Source organism: Mobula birostris, chromosome 26 (genome assembly GCF_030028105.1).
Source record: "Mobula birostris isolate sMobBir1 chromosome 26, sMobBir1.hap1, whole genome shotgun sequence".
Classification (NCBI taxonomy): domain Eukaryota; kingdom Metazoa; phylum Chordata; class Chondrichthyes; order Myliobatiformes; family Myliobatidae; genus Mobula; species Mobula birostris.
Genome location: NC_092395.1, coordinates 22,453,273 through 22,466,258, shown reverse-complemented (window position 1 = coordinate 22,466,258; position 12,986 = coordinate 22,453,273). Strand labels below are relative to the sequence as shown.

Sequence of the window (12,986 nt, the reverse complement as noted above, 5' to 3'; positions counted from 1 at the left end):
GCTTTCTATTAATGTTGCAGGTTTTCAATGTGACCAATTTGGGATCAATTTAGGCAATGCTTGCAAAACTGTAGGGACTGGCCTTTCCAATGGTTTATGGTTCCTTCACAACTGCAGCCCTTGATCCGTGGTTCACTGGATCTGTCTCTATGTGCTCTCGCACGACTTTCCTGCAGCAAACCAGCAAATTGCAATTGTACCTTACAGTCGACACCTGCCTTGACTTACTTATCCAAATATAATCCATTTTGTCTTGAAATGCTTGAAAAATTTGTGAGACTTTTTTTTGCATCTTAAAAAGGGAAAATGATCTTGGATAAAATATTAAACCAGGGAACTGTCTTTCCTTAAAGAATCATTGCAGGTAACATTCCTGGTGTTCAAGACAATAGTTCATTCCTTCCCCCTTCCGGATACCCACCAAACAAATTAAAATGTCTGGATGGCATGAAAACAAAAGTTTTTCACTGTATCTCCAGTACATGGGATAACAATAAACCAGTTACCACCATCCAGGCATTCTCTCTGGAAGGAGGTACAACACCAGGTTCAGGAGCACTTATGGCTCCTCAACCATCAGGCTCTTGAACCAGAGTGGGTAACTTCACTCACTCCAACACTGAACTGCACCCATAACCTTTGGACTCACCTTTAAGAACTCTACAACTCACACTCTTGAGGCAAACGTGTTTATTGCTTATTAATTTATTATTATTATGTTTTCATTCTTTTTGTATTTGTTCATTTTGTTGTCTTTTGCACATTAGTTGTTGGTCCATCCTTATTCTGTGTGGATTTTCATTGATTCCATTGTGTTCCCTTATATTTACTGTGCACACCTGTAAGAAAATGCATCTCAGGATAGTATATGGTGACATATGTGTATTTAGATAATAAAGTTACTTTGAACTTTATAAACTTTGAGTTAACAATTGAACAGGTAAATAGGTTTTGCACCTGTTCACTCACTATTGTGGACTTTCACTATGTATGAAAATACCATGTATATACAACTGGCTAGCCCTTGGTCTTTCAGAATAGATGATTACTTGTGAACTGCTGTGTTTGTCCACCTTTATGAGTTATCTATTGGACAGTTACATCAGGTTTAACCATCTTGGATTTCAAGAAGTCAATCTGTGTATGACTGGATTGGTTATTGGTGTACTGGGTCTAGACAAAGTGTAATAACAGGGAGACAAATACATTCTATCCGCTTAGAAACTTTGTGCCATCGTTCATGTCTAGCCCCAGATATCAGTTGTCTGTTGAAAATGCAGCATAGGAATTGGAAAATCTAATGAACATTTGAATTTTTTCTGCTGTCTTGACTGTAAGTATTAGAATTCCCTCCTTAAATACTTTACTGAGCCATCCATTAAAACCTATCTCATTGACTATGCATTTTGTTCACCTTTCCCAGTATGTAACCTGGGCTCAGATTTTTTCTGGAGCACAGCTGTAAAGTGACCTGGGATTTTAGACCAAGTTAAGGATGCTACAGTATTGGATGCAAGTTATCGTTGGTAATCTTGGTTGACAATTATTGATAGGTTTGCTTTGTGATTCTTTCCCATTTCTCAGCTACTCTTAAACTGCTTCATAGGTGGGGAAAAAAATAGTTCTCTTATTGCAAGTTGTGTTTGCAGTCTGTTGGTAGATGAAGAGTTAGAAAGTTAGGTTTCTTCTTTTAAACTCTTACCTTTATGTGGAACCAGAAGGAGTAGAAATGCTGCACCTGATGTGGGATAGGTGCTGGCCTGGGCTATCCCGTAGCATCCCATTCTCTTTCTCTTGCCTACAAGGTCCCAACTATTGACTGTTGCTGGCATTATGGTCCACTCAGACTTCTCGGAACCTTTAGATCAGGAATTCCCCACCTAGGGTCCATGGACTACTTACTTAATGGTATTGGTTCATGGCATAAAGAAGGCTCTAGATTATTTTAAATGCACCATTCCTTAGCCAATCTATAACCTGACACACATGGGTCAGGGGATGGACCTTGAGTTATCAGGCCCAAGATGGGAAACAATTATACCTGATCAGTGAAGGCTGGCTAGATATTCAGAACCTTTCTTGGTATAATTTTGGAGAAAGTGACAGAGGTGTCATGTGATCAATGGAAGGAGCAAGTTCAATAGGTTAAAATATTTCTTGTTTTCTTCTGTACTTTAGTCAAATGAGACCTGTTTAGGTACGCAACAGGAAATACCTCAGATTTTGGAACCTGCAATAAAAATGGAAAATCTGGGGTCTTAAGCCTGTAATATCCTGTCCCTCAGAAGTAAGCTTGTGGAGAGTAGACAGACTTATTAGAACTGAAGCTACCTGGCTGCTACGCCCCTGAGTTCTGGAAAATGAAGCTGCCCCCTGCCTCCTGACTTTAAAATAGGGTATTGATCCCACCTCTGAGGAAAGCATTGTCATTCTCCAAGCATATTTCCTAATGTTTAACCATTAATGATATTTTGAAACTAGATAGCGATTGATTTTAGGTTGTACAACTTCCTTCTACATGGAAAGATCATCTTAGGTGTTTGAAGGAATCTTCAAATTGCCCTTTAATTATTTCTTGCAAGAATTCTAGGGCACTGGTAGATTTAAATGAAATGCCCCTTGCAGAGTTTCGAAATCTACACCTTTTCTCCTCTAACAAGGAGTTGATGTCTGATTTTACAGTGTTGCATTTAATGGGAAATTTCAGGTGTCATAGGAACATCATCATCTCCAAGTCGCGTATCATCCGGACTTGGGCATAACTTGCTTTACTTTCAATGGTACTGGGTATAATTCCTGTCTAATGAAAGCCATTGTGGAAACTTTGGAGGTAGTTGATACCCTCTAATACTTTATCATGATGACAAAAGATGGGAATCAAATTTACCTTCCCAGTATTGTCTCACTTCCAGGAAAAAAAGCTGAAAACATTTACATTGCCAATAATGGACTGAATTGAGCTGACTAAGATCAATTGGTTCCATAAGAATTGGCTGTTTGTCATTCAAGGTTGAGCTCATTCCAGACTTCTACAAATGCTTGGCCAAAGGTACGGGTCATTTCAGGAGTCTGAAATGACTTCAGGCAACAACCTCTAGCTCCCAACTGGAGGGGGTCTGTCGGCACTATGCACTCAGTTCCCATCTTTACAGCATGGAACGCAAAAACTTACTGGAGAGATCGGTGGTAGCAGAACATTGCACTCACAATAGTCATAGGGTTGACTTCAATGGCATAAAACTACTGTGCCTCGCCAATGACATTTGGGATCGCTTGGTGAAGGAAGCCATTGAAATAAAACTAGAGGAAAAGAATTTTAACCAAGATGAAGGTCTCGCAGAACTGGTATTTGATAGTAAACAAGGTGGGACAGCAGAATCCTGATTGGATGAGGATTAACCAATCAGGGGACAGACTACAAGGGTATAAATACCACCATACTAGACATGCTCAGGCATCATCCCTGATGAAGATGACAGAGTTTATCATTGAAATGTTGGTTAAAATAGATACCTGTACCTGGCAGGAAGCTTGAGAAGAGTTTATTTATTAAACCCTTAAATTTTTGGATGACCATTAACTGTCCAGTCATAATGTCCTCGAATGCTTTACAGCCAATGAAATACTTTCAATTACTCTTGTACCCTTGGATCACAATGGGCAATTTGCACACAGGAAGTTAGCACTAATTACTAATTAGTAATGACCAGATGAACTGCTGATGGTGAATGAAGAATTGGTATTGGCCAAGTTACCAAGAAGACACCACAGTAGTGTAGTAGTAACCATGACGTTATTACAGCTTGGGACGTTCCAGAGTTTGGAGTTCAATTCCAGTACCATTCTATAAGGAGTCTCTGTATGTCCTCCCTGTGGAATGTGTGGGGTTTCTCCAGGCACTTCAGATTCCTTCTGCAGTCCAAAGACTAGTGGATAGGTTAATTGGTCATTGTAAATTGTCCCGTGATCAGGTTAGAGTTAGTCAGGGTTGTCAGGGCTTGCTGGGGTGGCATGGTTTGAAGGGCCAGAAGAGCCTACTCTGTGATGTGTCACTCAATAACTAAATAAGTCTCCCTGTTGTTCATCAGATTATTTTCTCACGAGAGAACAGGAACTTTAACAGCTCATTTAAAAAACAGTCAGTGGGCAATGCAGCTGGCATCAAATCCAAGCCAGGTTTCAATGGTGGAGCTGGATGAAGATGATAACTCTTCACAGTAGCAGTGAAGCTGGAGGAAGACTGCAACAGTGATGAGTCCCTAGACATCTTGCATTCCAAGCCACTAGACCCTGACACTGGTCTATCTGGGACCACGTGGTGGCTGCTCGTGCATCAGCTTCCCCACAATAAACAAAGCCACGCACAGGTATTCTCCATTAAAGGAATCCACCCTAACAAATGGATTAAGTCCCCTGATGATCATCAAGTGGCAAAATGTACAGAATTATGAGATCTGGAAGCCTCTCAAATTATGTGGATCCTGGTTCAGCCTCTGCAGCCACCTAAAGACACACCAATAGAAATAGACTACCCCTTAGAGAACATCATACTTAACACAAGTGATTGCACTACCAGTGGGACGGGGTCTTGCAAACCTCCACTCAGAGGGGAGTGTGTCACCCACTGAGGATTGAGCATTCAAAGGCAAAAAGTTGTGGATGGTGGAAATCTGAATAACACAGAGCGTCCATGGAAAGTGAAACAGAGTTAATGCTTTTGGATGATGGCTGTTCATTGAAGAATTGAATATCTCTTGGTTTTCTTTTGGAGTCGAAGTAGAAAGTTGGAAGAGCCTCTCAAAGTTTGGAGGCAGAATGAAAAGTTGCATAGCACACAAGTACACTGTACACTTACAATAAAGTAGGAAGTGAACAGTAGCAGAAATCTGGAGATAAGGATCACACAGGGAGCAATTCTAAAGAAGAATTAGCATCCACAGATTTGCCCGCTGGGATTGTGTCTTTAATGCTGACACTAAATTTATCATCTTCTTTGCTGGGCTGGAAAAAACTCAAGTTATTTCACGTACTTGTTCTGTTCACAAAAACTCTTGATCCAAGCCCATTTCACACAAAATCTAACATGCAAGGGCACAGAAGCTCACCCACCCAAAAGTGACGGCTTTGGACTACCATTCCTTGTATTGGTGAATTGGACGCTATTTCCGGAAAAGAATATGGGATTCTGTTAAAGATGTCAGAAAATTGTGGCCTTCATAAGGCAAAACTATGCAATGGCATTCACAAGATTAAGTGGTCAACAACCTTCGCCATTGAGCAACAGAATTAGCTAACAGGACAGTTGGCCAAAAGGCCTGTCAAAGAGGTAGGGCTTAAGATAGGTCTGTGTTGAGGAAAGACAGTTATGGAAGCGGGAAGGCACAGGGAGAAGAAGTGATGGCTGTCAGTAACAAAGAACTGAAAGCATGCAAGTTGCCTGGACCCTAGGCCTACAACAGAGGCTTTGTGTGGGGTATAATTCTGCTGTAGGGAATGAACAGGCAATGGAAAGGCTTAAAAGCGATGTTGATGACTTCAAAATCAGGAAATATCTTCCATGTTGCCTCAGTACTTCAGGTATTAGAGGTTAGTTTTCCTCTAATCATTAAGGTGAACTGATTGGCTGTTGTACGTATAAAATGCGAAAAGTGCTTCGTATTCGCAGCCATTTAACTCACATCAGTGGCTTGAGGGAAAAGGATCAGATTGGCGTAACCTGCTCTAGACCCAATTCAGAATCAGAATCAGGCTAATAATCACTGACATATGTTGTGAAATTTGTTGTTTTGCGGCATCAGTACTGTGCAATACATACAATTTACAATAAGAAATATTAAAATGGAACAAAAATGTATAATAGTGTAATAGTGGTGACAAATCAGCATATAAGAGGGAGAATGAATATCTGGCTGAATGGTGCCACAACAATACCCTCTCACTCAATGTCAGCAAGACCAAGGAGCTGATTATTGTCTTCAGGCAGAAGAAACTGGGGGTCCATAAGCCAATCTACATCAGAGAGTCAGAAGTAGAGGGTGTCAGCAACTTTAAATTTATCAAAGTTATCATTTTAGAGGACCTGCCCTGGGCCCAGCACATAACTGCAATTACGAAGAAAGCACAGCAGCACCTCTACTTCCTTAGGAGCTTGCGAAGACTCAGTATGACATTTAAAACTCTGAAAAACTTCTATAGATGCGTGGTGGAGAGTATAATGACTGGCTGCATCACAGTTTGGAATGGAAACAGCAAAGCACTTGAACAGAAAATCCTACAAAAAGTAATGGTTATGGCCCAGTCCATCACGGTAAAATTCTCCCCATCATTGAGCACACCTACAAGGAGCATTGTTGCAGGAAAGCAGCATCCATCATCAGGGACCCCCACCACCCAGGTCATGCTTTCTTCTCACTGCTTCCTTTAGGAAGAATGTACAGGAGCTTCAGGAACTCACACCCCCCAGCCATCAGGCTCTTGAACCAAAGGGGGTAACTTCACTCAACTTCACTTGCCCCATCGTGAAATGTACCCACATTTGTGTGCAGCAAAGCATCGATAAAGACACAAACTTGCAGTACCCCAAAGACTACTTGTTCACCCGGTAATTCGACATATCACAGGCTCTCACTCTCCCTAATAAGGGAAAAAAAGGTGTCCCCGTTTCACAGCGAGAGGGGAGAAATAATAAAACAACTCGCCGATTTATGATGTTATAAGTCTGTTGCGTAACTTCTTTCGAGCTCTGTGCCCAAACAACTCGGGTCTCTGGGCACACAGCCAGCAGCCAGCTCGCTGCTTATGATCTTCTGTCTCCCATGATGCCTTGAATCCACCTGCCTCCAGAGCCACAAAAATCCGGCATCCTGAAGGCGCGCAAGTCTTCCAGGCCACATCCTTGGCATATTGAAAAGCAGCCGGTCGTGAGGCCCCGACAGCAGGTCCCATTTCCGCAAAGAACTGAAGTCAGAGTGTAACTCCAGGTCAGGGTCTTCAAATGAACCCTGAAAGGGAAAAAAAAGGAGATATCAAAGATAGAAATAAAGGTGTTTCTGAAGATGCAAGGAAAGGAGCTGTTCCTAATGATATTTCCGATCTGCACTGACTGTGGTCTCCCAGTGAAGAAGTCAAGGATCTGGCTGCAGAGGGAGGCACAAAGGCCCAGTTTTTGAAGCTTGTTGATTAGTACTGAGGAGATGATGGGCGTTGAACACTAAACTGTAATCAATAATCAGTAGCTGATGTAGGTATTGCTTTATTGATGCAATTGTTACTTGCATCAGCAAAGTAAGGCCTTTACTCCTATCCTTAGCCTTTATAATGAATAAGCCTCAGACGAGTGAGAAAGCTCCCAAACTCTTCACAATTATTAGTGGAATTGGCTCTCTTCCTCGACTACCACCCATTTTAGAAAAGTCCCTATGGGTTTTCACTTGCGTAATGCTGTTTCTTTCAGCTTCTTGTGAATGGAAAATGACATCAGAGTGAAACAGGATAATTTCCATTTCCGATTAATTAAATCATTCCAGAAATTTGGCAGGTGCTTCTGGCCATGAGTCGGCCTCAGAGCAGAGAATGATATTACCCCCATAAAAGTGCCGATGACATCATTCTTCATTGCCATTGGTACTGTTGAGCTGACACAGTGGTGCAGCTGTCTTTCACAGAGACCCAGGTTCAATCCCGATCTCAGGTGCCTAAGGTGTGACATTTGCAAGATGTGGAAGATCAGTGTGAAATTCAGTGCTTGATGAGTAGCACAGACGCAGTGGGCTGAAGAGCCTTTCTTTCATGCCGTATCTCACTATGACTCAGTGAAAGCATTGTTAGATACCTGGGTAATAACCAAATTAAAAATGGCTGCAGTCGTTTAGCACTTTAGTGCAAGGGTGTTTATTAGGTGTGTCAAAAATCAAACTTACAAAAATCAACAAAAATAGAGAAAAGAAAACTGCCAATATTTACAAGAAGATAATCTACTAGAAAACATAATATTATATCTCTGTACTTACGTTTGTCCAGTGTGAGCTCCGGGTAGCCCTGGTCTATCTCCCCTAGTGCGGGCGATCAGCCCCTCTGTTTTACACGAGGACATGCCATCTTTAATTACCAACAGAGTTAACTTAAGACTACACCTGAATTAGGATATGATGCAGCCCATAATGTAGTTACAATCATATTACAAAATAAACAGAAGTATCCACATAAAATACAGAAATCAAACAGCAGAAACGTATTTATATATCCCCATTACTAAAGAAAAGGAATATTCTACCACGTATGACGGGAAAGGCACCATAATGCCAACTGGAGTGTATCAGCTCAGTTTAGGACCCATTATGAGAATATACCAGGGAAGATGTTGAAGCGCATACACTTGGCGCAATGACAGCAGAATGAGAAGGCAATGACTCTGTGTGTGTGTGTGTGTGTGTGTGTGTGTGTGTGTATAAGGAGTGCAATTACTGAGTGCTCTCCACCACATACATGTTGGTCACTTCTTGGATAACCTGGTTTTTCCAGTGCATTGCTGGACATTAATCCCTTGGTAACCACGCTTTCCTTGGGTATCCCATGTCAACCCAGCCTCACAACTCTACTAATACTTCCAATGCCCTTCAGTGTTGCTGCTGCTCCTATGTTTCCCTCCAAGGTCATGGACCCCATCTCTGTCCTTAGTGCAGCCCCGCCCTTCTTTCACCACGCCTATCAGGTCATCGTTGCAGAAGTGCACTTTGCCTGCCTCCCCCTCCCAATCAACCATCAGAGCCAAAGCCCCTGATGTCACCACCGGGGCTGTCAAAGCACAGGGCATTGATGCCCTCTCCGTCAGGCACTGTATATAGGGCTTGTTGGCTCTCTGCTACTGCCTCAACGCCAGCTGATCAGGCTGTGGACCGTCCGAGCCATATCCGTACAGTGGCGTCCAAACCAGCCCCTGGGCCAACACACAGTCAGTACAACTTCAGTGAGGAAAATGGTCAAGATTAGCTCAGTGTTCTCATGGTCTAGGGCAGAACCAAAACGTGCACGAGGATAAGAAGGCGAATGAGCAAGGCGATTGCTGGTACCCTGCTACAGTGCCTATTGAAGGACATGGCGTATGGTGCCGCAGAATTTCTGGGTCCGTAACTTTGTGCGGTCAGACGTGGGAAGCCTCCTATTAGTTTATGAATGACACACCAAATTGAAAAATGATGCACCCAATTGAAAAACGTCTTCCACCTGAAACTGTATCTCTCTTTCTCTTTCCGTGGATGTGGCCTTGCCCACTGAGAACTCCCACCATTTTCTGTTTTTGTTTCAGATTTCCAGTATCTGCGATTTTATTTCTCAATTTGGCAAAGCGATGTCGCTTGATGCAAATAACCCTCAATTGTCTGAACAAATTGTTGATGAAAGGAATCAAACTCTGAAAAGTACAAATTTACTGCTTTTAAGAAAGGAATGACTTTTTAGATGAGTATTCTGATCGAATCGGGATTTCCAAATAAATAGAGATCGAGGCAGTTGATTGCTAAGCCAACACATTTAATCAGTCGCCGAGCAGCTGAGCCTCACTGCCAGCAGAAGGCTCTCGATGAAAATATATCTTGCCCAGCGGATGATGACGTGTCTCGAAGGTGTGGTTGCCTGGGTGAAACTGAGCATTTGACTGGCCTCGTTAAAGATCAGGCTGTTTAGAATTGGGACTGGTTTTTCACCAGATTTCGGCAGGAGGGAATTGGAAAGGATGCGGGGTGGGAGTGGGCTTTCACTCTTCACTGTTCTGCCAGGATCGGATAAGCATGCTTAGCCTGCGCCCACTGTGCCCAAACAGCTGCCACTAGACTACGTGGGCATGACTGAGCCTGCAGGCTGTTGACAGATTGTGGTGCCCATGAGTCATACTCACGTGGAGGACTTATTAGTCACAGATAAACAAGTACAGGAACCTTTACATCCCTTTATCCCAGCGGAATTAAAAGCTGATTTCCTTTTTAAAGTAGGTGCTATTTTGAGTCAGGTCTGAGTACCATTTCCCTTTAAGTAATGAAATATTCGGAAGATTTTAACCTTAATAATATGCTTTCCTCATTTTTTTCTTCCTGTAAAAGCACTGAGACCTTTAAATGATTCTAAGGAGTTGTTGAGCCCAGCAGCATGAGGCAGCTCAATAATCATTAATGATATTTTCATTAAACCCAACTAAATTATGTTCTCGTATTGTTTATAAGGTTCTCATCAATGGGGTAATAAATGAAAAACAACTAGCCTACCTACATCTTATGAATGCAGCTTATTTCCTCCGGTTCTGACTATAGTTCAGATCTAAGCTGCATTTCCTAATTATATTATGGTCGTACTTACAGAACCATGGTGTAATATAGATGCTTACAATTCCCATTTTGTCGGCTGATTGTGTTCAGTATGGATTAAACAGATGCCTAATTACAACTGATGTAGTAGCTATTGGTATTCTTAGAGTTACACAAATTAAGGGCTTGTGCCATGATAGGTATCCAACTTACAAACAATTTTTCGGTCTTTTTCCAATAAGAGAATAATTCGAAACACTCAAATAGCCGTACGATAATAAATGGCAAGATAACATTTATCCTTGGAATTTAAATGATAATGGCCCGAAATTCTGCTCCATTAACATTAAAAGGATCAAACTGAAATTTGAAGACCGTAAGGCATAGGTGCAGAATTAGGCCATTTGGCCCATCAAGTCTGCTCTGCTATTCCATCACGGCGGATTTATTGAAGATTCAGAGTACATTATTATCAAAGTATGTATACAATATACAACCCTGAGGTTTGTCTTCCCACAGACAACCATGAAACCAAGAATACCATGGAACCTGTTCAAAGAAAAACATCAAACTCCCAATGTGCAAAACCAAAAAAGAGCAAAAAACATAGAGTATAAAACATCAAACCACAAACTCAACGAAACAGCCTAGGAATGTTCAGTTACAGCTCAGTTCAGTTCAACCTGGTGCTGTGTTGTTCATTGACTGCAGGCCACAGTGCCAACATTGTAACAAAGAGAGGATCACCCAGAAACAAGAAACACATCATAACATGAACTATAGAATTCAGTCTGTGAACTGTCTGTAGGATGTCCCTCTCAATCCCATTATCCTGCCTTCTCCATTATCTATGATGCATTTATTACTCAAGAACCTAACTACCCCCACTTTAAATATATCCAAACAATTGTCCTCCACAGCTAACTGTGGCAATGAATTCCACAGATTCACCACCTTCTGGCTAAAGAAATTCCACCTCATCTGTCCTTCTGTCCTTCTATTCTGAAGTCCTTCTATTCTGTGGCTGTGCCCTCTCCTCTTCTATACCCTAGTGAGTACAGACCCAGAGGCATCAAACTTTCCTCACATGTTAACCCTTTCACTCCCTGGGACATTCTCGTGAAGCTCTTCAATGCCAGCACAACCTTTCTTTGAAAAGGGGCCTGTACTGCTAACAATACTCCAAGTGCAGCCTGATCAGTACTTTATAAAGCCTCAGCCTTGTAGGGCATTGTAAATTAACGAAAGCAGAAAAGGACACAGAACTGCCACTATATTGTGTGTTCGGTGTATGAGGCTGGGGTGATCGTCTCTTCCTGCTGTACACATCCAGTCGTTTCATTGAATTGTGATACTGCATTGAAGGAGGCTGTTTGATCCATTGTGCAAGTGCATCACCTCTTTGGTAGAGCTAGCCAACTTCCCTCTTCTGCTCCTACAAACCCTTTGACTGTGTATTCAATTTTCTTTTGAGAGTTGCAATTGAATCTGTTGCCATTGCCCATTGGCAGTGCATTCCAAGCCACAATGATTGACAGTGCAAAGAAAATTTCCCTCATGTCGATCTGGAGACTATGCCAATCACCTAAAATCTGTGTGCACTGCTTACTTACTTTTCTACTGTTTTCTGCTTATTTGTTGTATCAAAATGATTCAAGAGTTTAGACATCTCTATTGAACCTCTGTTTGAGAAATGCTGTTTTAAGTGCAGCCTTGCCATGTAACTGAGGCATCTGTCCTTGACACTATTCTAGTAAAAATATTTTGTGTCCTCTCCCAACACTCTTCTCAGTTTCCACTCTTCTCTTGGATGAGGTGCCCACAATTGATCACAAGATGTCAATGATTCTGATCTTCTTTTTGAAGTCAGCTCAGATCTCCTGCCACCTTCAAATGCTTCCAGGTTCCTTCGGAAATTACACCATGTGGTATGATCCTGCCTGTCCTCAGTCTTCCAACTGGGATGTACTTCACCAGCTGTGATTTCTATTTTATTTGTTTGCCCATTTCCTCTTTATGTGTTCTTCTTAACGGATGATGTCATCAGTGTTTGCTGTGCAAGCAAAAGCCTATTTACTTGTATAAAATTCAGAGTTACAGCCTATTACTCAGTGAGCGTTTTTTCAAGCTTGACTGTAATAACTTCCAAGCAGATAAGTCAATCGATGATGTATTAAGATTGTTGCTTAACAACAGAGACCTGTTTTAATAGCCTTATCGCATCAGGTTAGCTTTATTTGTCACAAGTACATTGAAACTTTGAAACATACAGTGAAATGCACCATTTTGCCTCTGAGAGATGTGTTGGCGGCAGCCTGCAAGCGTTGCGATGCTTCCGGCACCATTATTGCATGTGCAGAATTTACTAAACCAAAGCTGTATGTCTTTAGATTGTGGGAGGAAACCATAGCACCTGGAGAAGGCCACGTGAGAAGAACATGAAAACTCCCTACAGACAGTGGCGGGAAATGAACCCTAATTGGTGATTGCTGGTGCTGTAAAGCGATTGTGTTAACCGCTGTCTACTGCGCCAACCTTGTCAAAGTGTAAAGCTCATAGAGTTACAATTCTACTGTTTTCCTCTCTTCCCCCCTCATTTCCAAAGGCATTGGCAATCCCTTTATTACCTTGCCCAAATGCTCTGCTTGATGTGTGAGCCTGTCAGAAAGAGGTTGAAATAAAAGCAGATTA

At 41.9% G+C, this 12,986-nt stretch overlaps 1 protein-coding gene across 4 annotated transcripts in view; it reads left to right on the top strand.

The window, feature by feature from the left end:
• Positions 1–12,986, top strand: part of LOC140187957 (CUGBP Elav-like family member 4) — a 588,861-nt gene that overhangs the window by 45,493 nt on the left and 530,382 nt on the right. The window lies entirely within an intron of this gene.